The sequence below is a fragment of the Nerophis ophidion genome, linkage group LG15, assembly GCF_033978795.1.
Source record: "Nerophis ophidion isolate RoL-2023_Sa linkage group LG15, RoL_Noph_v1.0, whole genome shotgun sequence".
Lineage (NCBI taxonomy): Eukaryota > Metazoa > Chordata > Actinopteri > Syngnathiformes > Syngnathidae > Nerophis > Nerophis ophidion.
In genome coordinates this window covers 1,610,792-1,631,571 of record NC_084625.1, presented here as the reverse complement: position 1 = coordinate 1,631,571, position 20,780 = coordinate 1,610,792, and positions in this window count along the sequence as shown.

The following is a 20,780-nucleotide window of genomic DNA, read 5'->3' as shown; positions in this document are numbered from 1 at the left end:
TGAAGTAACCTGCTTAATGGACTCATGCTGTCTTTAAGTTGAAGTAACCTGCTTAATGGACTGATGCTGTCTTTAAGTTGAAGTAACCTGCTTAATGGACTGATGCTGTCTTTAAGTTGAAGTAACCTGCTTAATGGACTGATGCTGTCTTTAAGTTGAAGTAACCTGCTTAGTGGACTGATGCTGTCTTTAAGTTGAAGTAACCTGCTTAATGGACTGATGCTGTCTTTAAGTTGAAGTAACCTGCTTAGTGGACTGATGCTGTCTTTAAGTTGAAGTAACCTGCTTAATGGACTGATGCTGTCTTTAAGTTGAAGTAACCTGCTTAATGGACTCATGCTGTCTTTAAGTTGAAGTAACCTGCTTAATGGACTCATGCTGTCTTTAAGTTGAAGTAACCTGCTTAATGGACTGATGCTGTCTTTAAGTTGAAGTAACCTGCTTAATGGACTGATGCTGTCTTTAAGTTGAAGTAACCTGCTTAATGGACTGATGCTGTCTTTAAGTTGAAGTAACCTGCTTAATGGACTGATGCTGTCTTTAAGTTGAAGTAACCTGCTTAATGGACTGATGCTGTCTTTAAGTTGAAGTAACCTGCTTAATGGACTGATGCTGTCTTTAAGTTGAAGTAACCTGCTTAATGGACTGATGCTGTCTTTAAGTTGAAGTAACCTGCTTAATGGACTCATGCTGTCTTTAAGTTGAAGTAACCTGCTTAATGGACTGATGCTGTCTTTAAGTTGAAGTAACCTGCTTAATGGACTGATGCTGTCTTTAAGTTGAAGTAACCTGCTTAATGGACTCATGCTGTCTTTAAGTTGAAGTAACCTGCTTAATGGACTGATGCTGTCTTTAAGTTGAAGTAACCTGCTTAATGGACTGATGCTGTCTTTAAGTTGAAGTAACCTGCTTAATGGACTGATGCTGTCTTTAAGTTGAAGTAACCTGCTTAATGGACTGATGCTGTCTTTAAGTTGAAGTAACCTGCTTAATGGACTGATGCTGTCTTTAAGTTGAAGTAACCTGCTTAATGGACTGATGCTGTCTTTAAGTTGAAGTAACCTGCTTAATGGACTCATGCTGTCTTTAAGTTGAAGTAACCTGCTTAATGGACTCATGCTGTCTTTAAGTTGAAGTAACCTGCTTAATGGACTGATGCTGTCTTTAAGTTGAAGTAACCTGCTTAATGGACTGATGCTGTCTTTAAGTTGAAGTAACCTGCTTAATGGACTGATGCTGTCTTTAAGTTGAAGTAACCTGCTTAATGGACTGATGCTGTCTTTAAGTTGAAGTAACCTGCTTAATGGACTCATGCTGTCTTTAAGTTGAAGTAACCTGCTTAATGGACTGATGCTGTCTTTAAGTTGAAGTAACCTGCTTAATGGACTGATGCTGTCTTTAAGTTGAAGTAACCTGCTTAATGGACTCATGCTGTCTTTAAGTTGAAGTAACCTGCTTAATGGACTCATGCTGTCTTTAAGTTGAAGTAACCTGCTTAATGGACTGTCTTTAAGTTGAAGTAACCTGCTTAATGGACTGATGCTGTCTTTAAGTTGAAGTAACCTGCTTAATGGACTGATGCTGTCTTTAAGTTGAAGTAACCTGCTTAATGGACTGATGCTGTCTTTAAGTTGAAGTAACCTGCTTAATGGACTGATGCTGTCTTTAAGTTGAAGTAACCTGCTTAATGGACTGATGCTGTCTTTAAGTTGAAGTAACCTGCTTAATGGACTCATGCTGTCTTTAAGTTGAAGTAACCTGCTTAATGGACTCATGCTGTCTTTAAGTTGAAGTAACCTGCTTAATGGACTGTCTTTAAGTTGAAGTAACCTGCTTAATGGACTGATGCTGTCTTTAAGTTGAAGTAACCTGCTTAATGGACTGATGCTGTCTTTAAGTTGAAGTAACCTGCTTAATGGACTCATGCTGTCTTTAAGTTGAAGTAACCTGCTTAATGGACTCATGCTGTCTTTAAGTTGAAGTAACCTGCTTAATGGACTGATGCTGTCTTTAAGTTGAAGTAACCTGCTTAATGGACTGATGCTGTCTTTAAGTTGAAGTAACCTGCTTAATGGACTGATGCTGTCTTTAAGTTGAAGTAACCTGCTTAATGGACTGATGCTGTCTTTAAGTTGAAGTAACCTGCTTAATGGACTGATGCTGTCTTTAAGTTGAAGTAACCTGCTTAATGGACTGATGCTGTCTTTAAGTTGAAGTAACCTGCTTAATGGACTGATGCTGTCTTTAAGTTGAAGTAACCTGCTTAATGGACTCATGCTGTCTTTAAGTTGAAGTAACCTGCTTAATGGACTGATGCTGTCTTTAAGTTGAAGTAACCTGCTTAATGGACTGATGCTGTCTTTAAGTTGAAGTAACCTGCTTAATGGACTCATGCTGTCTTTAAGTTGAAGTAACCTGCTTAATGGACTGATGCTGTCTTTAAGTTGAAGTAACCTGCTTAATGGACTGATGCTGTCTTTAAGTTGAAGTAACCTGCTTAATGGACTGATGCTGTCTTTAAGTTGAAGTAACCTGCTTAATGGACTGATGCTGTCTTTAAGTTGAAGTAACCTGCTTAATGGACTGATGCTGTCTTTAAGTTGAAGTAACCTGCTTAATGGACTGATGCTGTCTTTAAGTTGAAGTAACCTGCTTAATGGACTCATGCTGTCTTTAAGTTGAAGTAACCTGCTTAATGGACTCATGCTGTCTTTAAGTTGAAGTAACCTGCTTAATGGACTGATGCTGTCTTTAAGTTGAAGTAACCTGCTTAATGGACTGATGCTGTCTTTAAGTTGAAGTAACCTGCTTAATGGACTGATGCTGTCTTTAAGTTGAAGTAACCTGCTTAATGGACTGATGCTGTCTTTAAGTTGAAGTAACCTGCTTAATGGACTCATGCTGTCTTTAAGTTGAAGTAACCTGCTTAATGGACTGATGCTGTCTTTAAGTTGAAGTAACCTGCTTAATGGACTGATGCTGTCTTTAAGTTGAAGTAACCTGCTTAATGGACTCATGCTGTCTTTAAGTTGAAGTAACCTGCTTAATGGACTCATGCTGTCTTTAAGTTGAAGTAACCTGCTTAATGGACTGTCTTTAAGTTGAAGTAACCTGCTTAATGGACTGATGCTGTCTTTAAGTTGAAGTAACCTGCTTAATGGACTGATGCTGTCTTTAAGTTGAAGTAACCTGCTTAATGGACTGATGCTGTCTTTAAGTTGAAGTAACCTGCTTAATGGACTGATGCTGTCTTTAAGTTGAAGTAACCTGCTTAATGGACTGATGCTGTCTTTAAGTTGAAGTAACCTGCTTAATGGACTCATGCTGTCTTTAAGTTGAAGTAACCTGCTTAATGGACTCATGCTGTCTTTAAGTTGAAGTAACCTGCTTAATGGACTGTCTTTAAGTTGAAGTAACCTGCTTAATGGACTGATGCTGTCTTTAAGTTGAAGTAACCTGCTTAGTGGACTGATGCTGTCTTTAAGTTGAAGTAACCTGCTTAATGGACTGATGCTGTCTTTAAGTTGAAGTAACCTGCTTAATGGACTGATGCTGTCTTTAAGTTGAAGTAACCTGCTTAATGGACTGATGCTGTCTTTAAGTTGAAGTAACCTGCTTAATGGACTGATGCTGTCTTTAAGTTGAAGTAACCTGCTTAATGGACTGATGCTGTCTTTAAGTTGAAGTAACCTGCTTAATGGACTCATGCTGTCTTTAAGTTGAAGTAACCTGCTTAATGGACTGTCTTTAAGTTGAAGTAACCTGCTTAATGGACTGATGCTGTCTTTAAGTTGAAGTAACCTGCTTAGTGGACTGATGCTGTCTTTAAGTTGAAGTAACCTGCTTAATGGACTGATGCTGTCTTTAAGTTGAAGTAACCTGCTTAATGGACTGATGCTGTCTTTAAGTTGAAGTAACCTGCTTAATGGACTGATGCTGTCTTTAAGTTGAAGTAACCTGCTTAATGGACTGATGCTGTCTTTAAGTTGAAGTAACCTGCTTAATGGACTCATGCTGTCTTTAAGTTGAAGTAACCTGCTTAATGGACTGATGCTGTCTTTAAGTTGAAGTAACCTGCTTAATGGACTGATGCTGTCTTTAAGTTGAAGTAACCTGCTTAATGGACTGTCTTTAAGTTGAAGTAACCTGCTTAATGGACTGGTGCTGTCTTTAAGTTGAAGTAACCTGCTTTATGGACTGATGCTGTCTTTAAGTTGAAGTAACCTGCTTAATGGACTGATGCTGTCTTTAAGTTGAAGTAACCTGCTTAATGGACTGATGCTGTCTTTAAGTTGAAGTAACCTGCTTAATGGACTGTCTTTAAGTTGAAGTAACCTGCTTAATGGACTCATGCTGTCTTTAAGTTGAAGTAACCTGCTTAATGGACTCATGCTGTCTTTAAGTTGAAGTAACCTGCTTAATGGACTCATGCTGTCTTTAAGTTGAAGTAACCTGCTTAATGGACTGATGCTGTCTTTAAGTTGAAGTAACCTGCTTAATGGACTCATGCTGTCTTTAAGTTGAAGTAACCTGCTTAATGGACTGATGCTGTCTTTAAGTTGAAGTAACCTGCTTAATGGACTGATGCTGTCTTTAAGTTGAAGTAACCTGCTTAATGGACTGTCTTTAAGTTGAAGTAACCTGCTTAATGGACTGGTGCTGTCTTTAAGTTGAAGTAACCTGCTTTATGGACTGATGCTGTCTTTAAGTTGAAGTAACCTGCTTAATGGACTGATGCTGTCTTTAAGTTGAAGTAACCTGCTTAATGGACTGATGCTGTCTTTAAGTTGAAGTAACCTGCTTAATGGACTGATGCTGTCTTTAAGTTGAAGTAACCTGCTTAATGGACTCATGCTGTCTTTAAGTTGAAGTAACCTGCTTAATGGACTGATGCTGTCTTTAAGTTGAAGTAACCTGCTTAATGGACTGATGCTGTCTTTAAGTTGAAGTAACCTGCTTAATGGACTGATGCTGTCTTTAAGTTGAAGTAACCTGCTTAATGGACTGATGCTGTCTTTAAGTTGAAGTAACCTGCTTAATGGACTGTCTTTAAGTTGAAGTAACCTGCTTAATGGACTCATGCTGTCTTTAAGTTGAAGTAACCTGCTTAATGGACTCATGCTGTCTTTAAGTTGAAGTAACCTGCTTAATGGACTCATGCTGTCTTTAAGTTGAAGTAACCTGCTTAATGGACTGATGCTGTCTTTAAGTTGAAGTAACCTGCTTAATGGACTCATGCTGTCTTTAAGTTGAAGTAACCTGCTTAATGGACTGATGCTGTCTTTAAGTTGAAGTAACCTGCTTAATGGACTCATGCTGTCTTTAAGTTGAAGTAACCTGCTTAATGGACTGATGCTGTCTTTAAGTTGAAGTAACCTGCTTAATGGACTGATGCTGTCTTTAAGTTGAAGTAACCTGCTTAATGGACTGATGCTGTCTTTAAGTTGAAGTAACCTGCTTAATGGACTGATGCTGTCTTTAAGTTGAAGTAACCTGCTTAATGGACTCATGCTGTCTTTAAGTTGAAGTAACCTGCTTAATGGACTCATGCTGTCTTTAAGTTGAAGTAACCTGCTTAATGGACTGATGCTGTCTTTAAGTTGAAGTAACCTGCTTAATGGACTGATGCTGTCTTTAAGTTGAAGTAACCTGCTTAATGGACTGATGCTGTCTTTAAGTTGAAGTAACCTGCTTAATGGACTGATGCTGTCTTTAAGTTGAAGTAACCTGCTTAATGGACTGATGCTGTCTTTAAGTTGAAGTAACCTGCTTAATGGACTGATGCTGTCTTTAAGTTGAAGTAACCTGCTTAATGGACTGATGCTGTCTTTAAGTTGAAGTAACCTGCTTAATGGACTGATGCTGTCTTTAAGTTGAAGTAACCTGCTTAATGGACTGATGCTGTCTTTAAGTTGAAGTAACCTGCTTAATGGACTGATGCTGTCTTTAAGTTGAAGTAACCTGCTTAATGGACTGTCTTTAAGTTGAAGTAACCTGCTTTAGAGCCTCAATGTAAAAAAAATAAATAAAAAGGCACCTCAGTGGCAGAAATGTACTGTAAAATTCTGGCGACAAGTTGGTAACTTTAACATCTTTAAATGTGGAAAATATGGAAATATTACATGTTGTTATGTAATGTTACTACATGACATATATATTTACATCATGTACATACCACATGTTATTATGAATGTTACTAGATACTACATATATACTTACATCATGTATATATTACATGTTGTTATGTAATGTTACTACATGACATATATATTTACATCATGTACATACCACATGTTATTATGAATGTTACTAGATACTACATATATACTTACATCATGTATATATTACATGTTATTATGAATGTTACTAGATACTACATATATACTTACATCATGTATATATTACATGTTATTATGAATGTTACTAGATACCACATATATACTTACATCATGTATATATTACATGTTATCATGAATGTTACTAGATACTACATATATACTTACATCATGTATATATTACATGTTATTATGAATGTTACTAGATACTACATATATACTTACATCATGTATATATTACATGTTATTATGAATGTTACTACATGACATATATACTTACATCATGTATATATTACATGTTATTATGAATGTTACTAGATACTACATATATACTTACATCATGTATATATTACATGTTATTATGAATGTTACTAGATACTACATATATACTTACATCATGTATATATTACATGTTATTATGAATGTTACTAGATACTACATATATACTTACATCATGTATATATTACATGTTATTATGAATGTTACTAGATACTACATATATACTTACATCATGTATATATTACATGTTATTATGAATGTTACTAGATACTACATATATACTTACATCATGTATATAATATCATGTATATAATATAACAGTGTGCATATAACATTTTGATGGATGTTTTTAGAGTGCATTTTAGACGGAATTGTTAACTGACCTTTGCTCGCTTTTATTGAGGATTTAGAATGCATCCTAAAACGCTAAACATTTGTGTTTTTCTCCTACAAAAGGATGGTCAAAATCCCCCCCCCCCCCAAAAAAGCCAGAGTTTGTTGTTGTTTGCGGTGACAAAGATGTCGGCCAAATGAAAACATTTTGCTCTTGAGTAGAAAGGGAAAGTCCTCTTCTCCATTAAAGGATCATGCAGCTTGCTGAAAATGAGTATTGATCCTCTTAGGTGCAGCGAGCTTGAGGAGATTCATGTGAGAAGTGTTTGAGCTGCATAGTGCTGCTCCACCATCATCTTTGTGGGCCTGCGGGGGGAGGGGGGGCCGCACATCTAAAGTAGTGTGGACCATCTGGGCTGTCGGCTGGCAGCATCCTCGCTGGGGAGGGCATGTACTCACAACACTACACAAACACACACAAATGCCAGCTCAGAAAAACATTGAAAAAAATTAAAAACGGTTTGCAAGTTAAAAAAATATATATAATACATATCAGGGGTGTCCAAACTTTTTCCACTGAGGGCCCCACGCTGAACAATCCAAGCAAGCGGGGGCCATTTTCATATTTTTTATTTTAAAAACCAATACCATATATGTGTACAAATATATATATTTACACCTCCTTATGATCCCCAAAGGCTTTTGGTCAAACAAAAATATTAAAAATGTGTCATTATTCAGTATTATTATTATTTTTATTATTATTCAAGTTTTAAATATCTAGATCATTATTAGGAAAAAACACAAAATATGCAATATTTTCACCCAATAACTTTTTAGGTGGAATATTTGAGATTATATAATAATTGGAGCCTTCATTTTGGCTTTTGATTCAATGACAATTAAAAACAAATCACACTAAAATAATCGGGGATCCAAAAGTGTCTTACTCATTAAAGTGTTAAAGCATAAATAATACATTTTTTTACTGTTTACTTTTAGCACAATAATCTCGAGATCAACTACAGAGATATCCGTCAATTTTAAGTTTTATTGTTGTCTGTGTTTTTTTGTTTGATTGTTTGTTTTAGGCCCTTCTTTAAAAAAAACAGCTCAGTTTTTTTATGGCAAAACACAAAATATGCAACATTTTCCCCCCAAAATATCTAAAAGTGGAATATTTAATGTGACGTAATTGAAGCCTTAAATAGGTCAATAATTCAAAATGACATTGATTTTGATTCATTATTATTTTTTAAAGAAAGAAACAGCCTGCATGGCAGCTTTGTGTTGTTAAAGCATTGCAACATTTTTTTGTTACATTTCACCTGTTTGCTCTTTTACACCACTTTTTATGTTTTTATTTATTTCAATTGTATTTTTAAAATGTGCCGTGGGGCCGTTAAAAAAATGACCTGCGGGCCGCACTTTTGACACCCCTGATGTGTGTATATATATATATATATATATATATATATATATATATATATATATATATATATATATATATCCATTTTCTACTGCTTATTCCCTTTGGTGCCTATCTCAGCTACAACATAGATCAAATAAAAAATACAATTTTCAAGTAAAAATAACAATTTTCTTCAATGAAAACAACAATTTGAGGGTTAAGAAAACATTTTCTCAATTACAAAAACAATTTGCAAGTGAAATTTTTTTTTCGTGAATTATAAAAAGTATTAATAAGTAAATAAAATATTTCATTCAATTATAAAAATAAATCCCGAGTTAAATTTTCCCCAAGTAAAAAAATGATTAGTAAGTAAACAAACTTTTTCCTCTTAATTATAAAAAGAAAAACAATTGTCTTCAATTAAACGAGGATTCGAGGGTTAAGTGAACATTTCTTCATTTAAAAAAAATGTTTTCTTTAATTAATAACAATAATTAATAAGTAAACACACTATAGTATTCAATACAAAAAGGATTGGCAAGACATAAGTTTGCACAGTGCCTGTGTTTATAAAAGCTGTAAATATTTATTGTTTTACCGTTCTCTTTTATGTATTTAAAAATGTTGGTCTTAAGGTATTATTTTTTGCAAGTGCTCTGTGACGTGCTGTTGACCTCATGGCCAGGTCAGCCTTTCAAAGAGATCTTCATAACAATGGGTTTCTTATCTGGTTGAAGAAAGATTCTATTTTAAAAAATGTTGTCTTCAATTGTAAAAACGATTCCCGAGTAAAAAACAACTATTTTCTTCAATTTAAAAAGATTCGCAAGTAAAAAAAAAAACAATTTTCTCCAATTGAAAAAATGCTTCACATGAATGAAAACATTTATTTCAATAAAACAATTTGAGGGTTAGGAAGGCATTTTTTCATTATTAAAAACTATTCCCAAGTTAAAACAATATTTTCTTCAATTAAAAAAACAATTCACAAGTAAACAAACTCGTTTTTTCAATTGTAAAAACAATTTTATGTAAATAAAAAAACAAGTCACATGTATAAAAAGTATTATTTCAATTAAAACAACGATTCGAGGGTCAAGAAACCATTTCTTCATTTTTAAAAATGATTCACAAGTGAAAAAGATAATTTCTTTAAGTATAAAAATGATTAATAAATAAAATAAAATATATTTTTAAATTATAAAAATGTTTCCCAACTTTGATTTAATTATAAAAATGATTAATTAGTAATTAAACATTTTTCCTCAATTATAAAAACAATTTCCAAATTAAAAAAAGTATTTTCTTCAATTTAAAAAATGATTCGTAAGTAAACAAACTCTTTTCTTCAATTGTAAGAAAAATTTGCATGCAAGAAAAAACATGTTTTACAAATAAAAAAACGAATAGCATTTATGAAAACATTTCTTTCAATTAAAACGATTCGAGGGCTAAAAAAATATTTCTACAATTATAAAAATGATTAATAAGTAAACAAACATTTTTCCTGAATTATAAAAACGATTTCCAAGTTTAAAACAAATATTTTCTTCAATTTAATAATCAAGTCAACAAAGTCTTTTCCTCAAATATAAAAAGATTTGCAAGTAAGAATTTTTTTTTCTGCATTTAAGAAAAAAACGAGTCACATGTAGGAAAACGAATATTTTAATAAAACGATTGGAGTGTCAAGAAAGCATTTCTTCATTTTTAAAAACGAATCCCAAGTTAAAACAACTATTTTCTTTAATTATAAAAATGATTTATAAATAAACTTTTTTTTTCCTCAATTATAAAAACGATTCCCAAGATTTAAAAAAACATATTTTCTTCAATTTAAAAAATTATTGGTAATTAAACAAACTCTTTTCTTAAATTGTAAAAAAAAAATTGCGAGTAAGAAAAACAATTTTCTGCAATTAAAAACGATTCCCTAGTTAAAAAAATGTTTTCTTTAATTATAAAAATGATTCATAAGTAAACAAACATTTTTCCTCAATTATAAAACGATTTGCAGGTTTAAAAAATCTATTTTCTTCAATTAAAAAAATTATTCGCAAGTAAACAAACTCTTTTCTTTAGTTATAAAAAGATTTGAAAGTAAGAAAAACAATTTTCTGTTATTCAACAAAATTATTCACGTGTATTGAAACAATTTTCTTCAATCAAAAAATTGATTCCCATGTAAAAAATGTTTAACGCTTTCAATTATAAAATGATTAACTCTTAAAAAAACAAGAACAAATAAATAAATAAATTAATTAATTTCTGCCAGTAAAAAAACAATTAGCAGGTTCAGTAATCTTCTTGAGTAAAGAAAACAATTGGCAAGTATAAAAACAATCTTCAATATTCCACCCTGAGCGATCCACACACTCAGAGCACCCTGTGCCTGTGCTTCTTTCTCTTTATTTCCGGTGGACGGCACCATGCGCAAATAAGAGTAGCTCTTATGACCTTAAATAGACTCAGCAGCACCACCTGTTGTTGGAGGATGTGAATTACGGCTTCTGTGTGTGGATCAGGCAGGACTGCCAAATTTCTTAACTTAAATAAAATACATTTTTCATACTGGCAAATTGTTGTTGTTTTTACTTCCAAATTATTTTCTTACTTACAGAATTTTTTTTCTTTTTCTTTCGCATAGTTTTTTACTTTCAGATAATTGTTGGGTGTCTTTTCACTTCCAAATAATTTTTTTACTTGAATAAAATTGTTTGTTTTTGCTTGCGAATATTTTTTTTCTTTGCAGTAAATTGTTTATTTTACTTCCGAATATTTTCCATTACTTACATAAATTGTTTTGTTTTACTTCTGAATATTTTTGTTACTTACAGAACATTTTTTTCTTTTCACTTTCGAAAAATTTTTCTACTCTCAGAACATTTTTTTTGTCACTTCCAAATATTTTTTTTTACTTGCAGAAAATTGTTTTTTTTGCTTACAAATTATTTTTTTACTTGTAGAAAATTGTTTGGTTTTTTTTTCTTCCGAATAATTTTTTACTTCCAGAATTTTTTTTTAAACTTCTGAATAGTTCTTTTATTTGCAGAAAATATGTATTTTTTCCAGATACTTTTTTTTACTTACAATATGTTTTAATTCCAAATATTTTTTTACATGCAGAATTTTTTTTCTCCACTTCCGAATAATTGTTTTAATTGCAGAATTTTTTTGCTAAGAAATTATTTTCTTACTTGCAGAAAATTGTTTTTTTTTTTTTTTCTTCCGAATAATTTTTTTACTTGCAGAATTTTTTTTTTAAACTTCTGAATAGTTTTTTCTACTTGCAGAAAATATATTTTTTTTTACTTCCAGATACTTTTTTTTACTTACAATTTTTTTTAATTCCAAATATTTTTTTACATGCAGAATTTTTTTTCCACTTCCGAATAATTGTTTTAATTGCAGATATTTTTTTGCTAAGAAATGATTTTCTTACTTGCAGAAAATTGTTTTGTTTTTTTCTTCCGAATAATTTTTTTACTTGCAGAATTTTTTTTTTAAACTTCAGAATAGTTTTTTTTACTTGCAGAAAATATATATTTTTTTACTTCCAGATACTTTTTTTTACTTACAATTTTTTTTATTCCAAATATTTTTTTACATGCAGAATTTTTTTTCCACTTCCGAATAATTGTTTTAATTGCAGATATTTTTTTTGCTAAGAAATGATTTTCTTCCTTGCAGAAAATTGTTTTTTTTTTTTGTTTTTTTACTTCAGAATAGTTTTTTAGTTGCAGAAAATGTTTCTTTTTTTTACTTGAGAAAAGTTTTTTTACTTGCAGAAAATTGTTTTTTTTTTACTTCTGAATAGTTTTTTTATTTATATAATTTTTTTTTACTTCCAAATATTTTTTCACATGCAGAATTTTTGTTTGTTTGTTTTACTTCCGAATTTTTTTTTTACTTGCAGAAATTTGTTCTTTTTTCTACTTCCGAATATTTTTTTTACTTGCAGAAAATGTTTTTTTTTAACATCTGAATAATTTTTTTACTTGCAAAAAATGTCTTTTTTTACTTTCGAATAATTTTTCTACTTACATAATTTAGTTTGTTTTACTTCCGAATTCTATTTCTACTTGCAGAAAACTGTTTTTTTTAAACTTCTGAATAGTTTTTTTTTTACTTGAAGAAAAAGTTGAGATTTTTTTCCGAATATTTTTTTTACTTAAAATAATTTTTTTACTTGAAGGAAATATTTTTTTTTTTTTTTTTTTTTTTGCTGCCGAATATTTTTTTTTTAACTTAAAAATATATATGAAAATATATATGTAGTTTTTACTGGCGAATGGTTGGTGGTGTGTGGGGACTTGAGACAGTATTTACAGAGTTGCTGGAATAGAAGGTGCCGTGACACCACCGTGACTACTCGCCTTCTCTTTTGTGTTGCCAGTTATTTACACAATTCAGGCCGCATCTCACCAGTGTCGGTGGCACTCGTGCACCCCCTGACCATGCTGCTACCACCAATATGCCAGATGCTTTGCCCAATGAACTTGTTACTCAGTTAAGCAGCCATTATTTGGCCGTTATTTGGGGAATAATGGCTGCACAAAGCCTGGATGAAGTGGTAGTACACCACCTTGTGTGTCGCGGGGAGGAATGAAGGTCAGCGAGCGGAGGAAATGAGAGTAGAAAAGAGGAAGAGAAAGCGGGTAAAATGGAGGGATAAAGGCTCACTCTGCTCCCGATAGAAAGAAGGAAGTAGAAGCAGACGCACTAAGAGTGTTTGCATACCTCTTTGACACTTTGTGCACATCATGCAAACATCAGGATGAGCTGCCAAGGAGTAAATAAACATTGAAAATAGAACCAGTATATATCAAAACAAACTATTCTCTGCTCATAAATATGATCTTAAATGTTTCCAAAAAAAAAGCTGGCACAAGTGGCAAAAAAGAGTGATAAAGTTGAGGAATGCTCATCAAAGACTTATTTGGAACATCCCACAGGTGAGCAGGCTAATTGGGAAAAGGTGAGTGCCATGATTGTCACTAAAGAGCCGGAGTCCTCTGAACGCAGATTTCTTGCCGGGACATACGGTACAATACAATCGGCAAGATAGGATGGAGCTAGACCGTGTAGTATTTTATACGTAAGTAGTAAAACCTTAAAGTCACATCTTAAGTGCACAGGAAGCCAGTACAGGTATATATGTATGTATATATGTATATAAAGGTACATACAGTATAGGTATATATGTATGTATATATGTATATAAAGGTATATACAGTATAGGTATATATGTATGTATATATGTATATAAAGGTATATACAGTATAGGTATATATGTATGTATATATGTATATAAAGGTATATACAGTATAGGTATATATGTATGTATATATGTATATAAAGGTACATACAGTATAGGTATATATGTATGTATATATGTATATAAAGGTATATACAGTATAGGTATATATGTATGTATATATGTATATAAAGGTATATACAGTATATATGTATGTATATATGTATATAAAGGTATATACAGTACAGGCGTAATATGATCAAACTTTCTTGTTCTTGTCAAAAGTCTAGCAGCCGCATTTTGTACCAACTGTAATCTTTTAATGCTAGACATGGGGAGACCTGAAAATAATACGTTACAGTAATCGAGACGAGACGTAACAAACGCATGGATAATGATCTCAGCGTCTTTAGTGGACAAAACAGAGCGAATTTTAGCGATATTACGGAGATGAAAGAAGGCCGTTTTGTAACGCTTTTAATGTGTGACTCAAAGGAGAGAGTTGATTTAGTAACGCTCTTAATGTGTGACTCGAAGGAGAGAGTTGTTTTAGTAACGCTCTTAATGTGTGACTCGAAGGAGAGAGTTGTTTTATGACGCTCTTAATGTGTTACTCAAAGGAGAGAGTTGTTTTAGTAACACCCTTAATGTGTGACTCGAAGGAGAGAGTTGTTTTAGTAACGCTCTTAATGTGTGACTCAAAGGAGAGAGTTGTTTTAGTAACACCCTTAATGTGTGACTTAAAGGAGAGAGTTGTTTTAGTAATGCTCTTAATGTGTGACTCAAAGGAGAGAGTTGTTTTAGTAACACCCTTAATGTGTGACTCAAAGGAGAGTTGTTTTAGTAATGCTCTTGTGTGACTCAAAGGAGAGAGTTGTTTTAGTAATGCTCTTAATGTGTGACTCAAAGGAGAGAGTTGTTTTAGTAACACTCTTAATGTGTGACTCAAAGGAGAGAGTTGTTTTAGTAATGCTCTTAATGTGTGACTCAAAGGAGAGAGTTGTTTTAGTAACACCCTTAATGTGTGACTTAAAGGAGAGAGTTGTTTAGTAATGCTCTTAATGTGTGACTCAAAGGAGAGAGTTGTTTTAGTAACACCCTTAATGTGTGACTCAAAGGAGAGAGTTGTTTTAGTAATGCTCTTAATGTGTGACTCAAAGGAGAGAGTTGTTTTAGTAACACCCTTAATGTGTGACTCAAAGGAGAGAGTTGTTTTAGTAATGCTCTTGTGTGACTCAAAGGAGAGAGTTGTTTTAGTAACACCCTTAATGTGTGACTCAAAGGAGAGAGTTGTTTTAGTAACGCTCTTAATGTGTGACTCAAAGGAGAGAGTTGTTTTAGTAACGCTCTTAATGTGTGACTCAAAGGGGTGACAGTTAGAGGACAGGTAAGAGTGACAGTTAGAGGACAGGTAAGAGTGACAGTTAGAGGACAGGTAAGAGTGACAGTTAGAGGACAGGTAAGAGTGACAGTTAAAAGGACAGGTAAGAGTGACAGTTAGAGGACAGGTAAGAGTGACAGTTAGAGGACAGGTAAGAGTGACATTTAGAGGACAGGTAAGAGTGACAGTTAGAGGACAGGTAAGAGTGACAGAGGACAGGTAAGAGTGACAGTTAGAGGACAGGTAAGAGTGACAGTTAGCAGACAGGTAAGAGTGACAGTTAGAGGACAGGTAAGAGTGACAGTTAGAGGACAGGTAAGAGTGACAGTTAGAGGACAGGTAAGAGTGACAGTTAGAGAACAGGTAAGAGTGACAGTTAGAGGACAGGTAAGAGTGACAGTTAGCAGACAGGTAAGAGTGACAGTTAGAGGACAGGTAAGAGTGACAGTTAGAGGACAGGTAAGAGTGACAGTTAGAGGACAGGTAAGAGTGACAGTTAGAGGACAGGTAAGAGTGACATTTAGAGGACAGGTAAGAGTGACAGTTAGAGGACAGGTAAGAGTGACAGAGGACAGGTAAGAGTGACAGTTAGAGGACAGGTAAGAGTGACAGTTAGCAGACAGGTAAGAGTGACAGTTAGAGGACAGGTAAGAGTGACAGTTAGAGGACAGGTAAGAGTGACAGTTAGAGGACAGGTAAGAGTGACAGTTAGAGAACAGGTAAGAGTGACAGTTAGAGGACAGGTAAGAGTGACAGTTAGAGGACAGGTAAGAGTGACAGTTAGAGGACAGGTAAGAGTGACGGTTAGAGGACAGGTAAGAGTGACAGTTAGAGGACAGGTAAGAGTGACAGTTAGAGGACAGGTAAGAGTGACAGTTAGAGGACAGGTAAGAGTGACAGTTAGAGGACAGGTAAGAGTGACAGTTAGAGGACAGGTAAGAGTGACAGTTAGAGAACAGGTAAGAGTGACAGTTAGAGGACAGGTAAGAGTGACAGTTAGCAGACAGGTAAGAGTGACAGTTAGAGGACAGGTAAGAGTGACAGAGGACAGGTAAGAGTGACAGTTAGAGGACAGGTAAGAGTGACAGTTAGAGGACAGGTAAGAGTGACAGTTAGAGGACAGGTAAGAGTGACAGTTAGAGGACAGGTAAGAGTGACAGTTAGAGGACAGGTAAGAGTGACAGTTAGAGGACAGGTAAGAGTGACAGTTAGAGGACAGGTAAGAGTGACAGTTAGAGGACAGGTAAGAGTGACAGTTAGAGGACAGGTAAGAGTGACATTTAGAGGACAGGTAAGAGTGACAGTTAGAGGACAGGCTAAGAGTGACAGTTAGAGGACAGGTAAGAGTGACAGTTAGAGGACAGGTAAGAGTGACAGTTAGAGGACAGGTAAGAGTGACAGTTAGAGGACAGGTAAGAGTGACAGTTAGAGGACAGGTAAGAGTGACAGTTAGAGGACAGGTAAGAGTGACAGTTAGAGGACAGGTAAGAGTGACAGTTAGAGGACAGGTAAGAGTGACAGTTAGAGGACAGGTAAGAGTGACATTTAGAGGACAGGTAAGAGTGACAGTTAGAGGACAGGTAAGAGTGACAGTTAGAGGACAGGTAAGAGTGACAGTTAGAGGACAGGTAAGAGTGACAGTTAGAGGACAGGTAAGAGTGACAGTTAGAGGACAGGTAAGAGTGACAGTTAGAGGACAGGTAAGAGTGACAGTTAGAGGACAGGTAAGAGTGACAGTTAGAGGACAGGTAAGAGTGACAGTTAGAGGACAGGTAAGAGTGACAGTTAGAGGACAGGTAAGAGTGACAGTTAGAGGACAGGTAAGAGTGACAGTTAGAGGACAGGTAAGAGTGACAGTTAGAGGACAGGTAAGAGTGACATTTAGAGGACAGGTAAGAGTGACAGTTAGAGGACAGGTAAGAGTGACAGTTAGAGGACAGGTAAGAGTGACAGTTAGAGGACAGGCTAAGAGTGACAGTTAGAGGACAGGTAAGAGTGACAGTTAGAGGACAGGTAAGAGTGACAGTTAGAGGACAGGTAAGAGTGACAGTTAGAGGACAGGTAAGAGTGACAGTTAGAGGACAGGCTAAGAGTGACAGTTAGAGGACAGGTAAGAGTGACAGTTAGAGGACAGGTAAGAGTGACAGTTAGAGGACAGGTAAGAGTGACAGAGGACAGGTAAGAGTGACAGTTAGAGGACAGGTAAGAGTGACAGTTAGAGGACAGGTAAGAGTGACAGTTAGAGGACAGGTAAGAGTGACAGTTAGAGGACAGGTAAGAGTGACATTTAGAGGACAGGTAAGAGTGACAGTTAGAGGACAGGTAAGAGTGACAGTTAGAGGACAGGTAAGAGTGACAGTTAGAGGACAGGTAAGAGTGACAGTTAGAGGACAGGTAAGAGTGACATTTAGAGGACAGGTAAGAGTGACAGTTAGAGGACAGGTAAGAGTGACAGTTAGAGGACAGGTAAGAGTGACAGTTAGAGGACAGGTAAGAGTGACAGTTAGAGGACAGGTAAGAGTGACAGTTAGAGGACAGGTAAGAGTGACAGTTAGAGGACAGGTAAGAGTGACAGTTAGAGGACAGGTAAGAGTGACAGTTAGAGGACAGGCTAAGAGTGACAGTTAGAGGACAGGTAAGAGTGACAGTTAGAGGACAGGTAAGAGTGACATTTAGAGGACAGGTAAGAGTGACATTTAGAGGACAGGTAAGAGTGACAGTTAGAGGACAGGTAAGAGTGACAGTTAGAGGACAGGTAAGAGTGACAGTTAGAGGACAGGTAAGAGTGACATTTAGAGGACAGGTAAGAGTGACAGTTAGCGGACAGGTAAGAGTGATAGTTAGAGGACAGGTAAGAGTGACAGTTAGAGGACAGGTAAGAGTGACAGTTAGAGGACAGGTAAGAGTGACAGTTAGAGGACAGGTAAGAGTGACAGTTAGCGGACAGGTAAGAGTGACAGTTAGAGGACAGGTAAGAGTGATAGTTAGAGGACAGGTAAGAGTGACAGTTAGCAGACAGGTAAGAGTGACAGTTAGAGGACAGGTAAGAGTGACGTTTAGAGGACAGGTAAGTTTTACCTGTAAATGCCTTTTTGTGGTGCATACACACACACACACACACACAACAAAGTAGCGTGAATGCATTTTAGTGGCCCACACACACACAAACACACAGACAAACACACACACACACACACACACACACACACTGCTGTCAGAGGGGATAAGGAGTGTGTTATGAGAGTGTGTAACAGAACAAGACGTGTGGAGCCTCAGGCTGACACTCTCACACTAACAACACACTTCACTGGCCCAGCAGCGCCATGACAACACTTTCACCTCTGGACCCTCACTGCACACCTGTGACACACCATCATCCTTACTGTGGACCCACTAATACACCCCCATACCATCACACATGCTGACTACAACACACTAATACACCCCCATACCATCACACATGCTGACTACAACACACTAATACACCCCCATACCATCACACATGCTGACTACAACACACTAATACACCCCCATACCATCACACATGCTGACTACAACACACTAATGCACCCCCATACCATCACACATGCTGACTACAACACACTAATACACCCCCATACCATCACACATGCTGACTACAACACACTAATACACCCCCATACCATCACACATGCTGACTACAACACACTAATACACCCCCATACCATCACACATGCTGACTACAACACACTAATACACCCCCATACCATCACACATGCTGACTACAACACACTAATACACCCCCATACCATCACACATGCTGACTACAACACACTAATACACCCCCATACCATCACACATGCTGACTACAACACACTAATACACCCCCATACCATCACACATGCTGACTACAACACACTAGTACACCCCCATACCATCACACATGCTGACTACAACACACTAATACACCCCCGTACCATCACACATGCTGACTACAACACACTAATACACCCCCATACCATCACACATGCTGACTACAACACACTAATACACCCCCATACCATCACACATGCTGACTACAACACACTAATACACCCCCATACCATCACACATGCTGACTACAACACACTAATACACCCCCATACCATCACACATGCTGACTACAACACACTAATACACCCCCATACCATCACACATGCTGACTACAACACACTAATACACCCCCATACCATCACACATGCTGACTACAACACACTAATACACCCCCATACCATCACACATGCTGACTACAACACACTAATACACCCCCATACCATCACACATGCTGACTACAACACACTAATACACCCCCATACCATCACACGTGCTGACTACAACACACTAATACACCCCCATACCATCACACGTGCTGACTACAACACACTAATACACCCCCATACCATCACACATGCTGACTACAACACACTAATACACCCCCATACCATCACACATGCTGACTACAACACACTAATACACCCCCATACCATCACACATGCTGACTACAACACACTAATACACCCCCATACCATCACACATGCTGACTACAACACACTAATACACCCCCATACCATCACACATGCTGACTACAACACACTAATACACCCCCATACCATCACACATGCTGACTACAACACACTAATACACCCCCATACCATCACACATGCTGACTACAACACACTAATACACCCCCATACCATCACACATGCTGACTACAACACACTAATACACCCCCATACCATCACACATGCTGACTACAACACACTAATACACCCCCATACCATCACACATGCTGACTACAACACACTAATACACCCCCATACCATCACACATGCTGACTACAACACACTAATACACCCCCATACCATCACACATGCTGACTACAACACACTAATACACCCCCATACCATCACACATGCTGACTACAACACACTAATACACCCCCATACCATCACACATGCTGACTACAACACACTAATACACCCCCATACCATCACACATGCTGACTACAACACACTAATACACCCCCATACCATCACACATGCTGACTACAACACACTAATACACCCCCATACCATCACACATGCTGACTACAACACACTAATACACCCCCATACCATCACACATGCTGACTACAACACACTAATACACCCCCATACCATCACACATGCTGACTTTTGAACTTTGCGTCGATAACAGTCTGGATAGTTCACTTCCCCTTTGGTCCGGATGACAAAATGTTGAATATTTCCAAAAACAATTTGAACTGTGGACTCGTCAGACCACAGAACACTTTTCCACTTTGCATCAGTCCATCTTAGATGAGCTCGGGCCCAGACAAGCCGGCGGCGTTTCTGGGTGTTGTTGATAAATGGGTTTGGCTTTGCATAGTAGAGTTTTAACTTGCACTTACCAACTGTAGTTACTGACAGTGGTTTTATGAAGTGTACCTGAGCCCATGTGGTGATATCCTTTACACACCGGTGTCGGTTATTGATGCAGTACCGCCTGAGGGATCAAAAGTCCGTAATATCATGGCTCACGTGCAGTGATTTCTCCAGATTCTCTGAACCTTTTGATGATTTTACGTACCGTAGATGGTAAAATCCCTAAATTCCTTGCAATAGCTCGTTGAGAAATGTTGTTCTAAAACTGTTCGACTATTTGCTTACAAAGTGGTGACCCTCACCCCATCCTTGTTTGTGAATGACTTAGCATTTCATGGATGCTGCTTTTATAGCCAATCATGGCACCCACCTGTTCCCA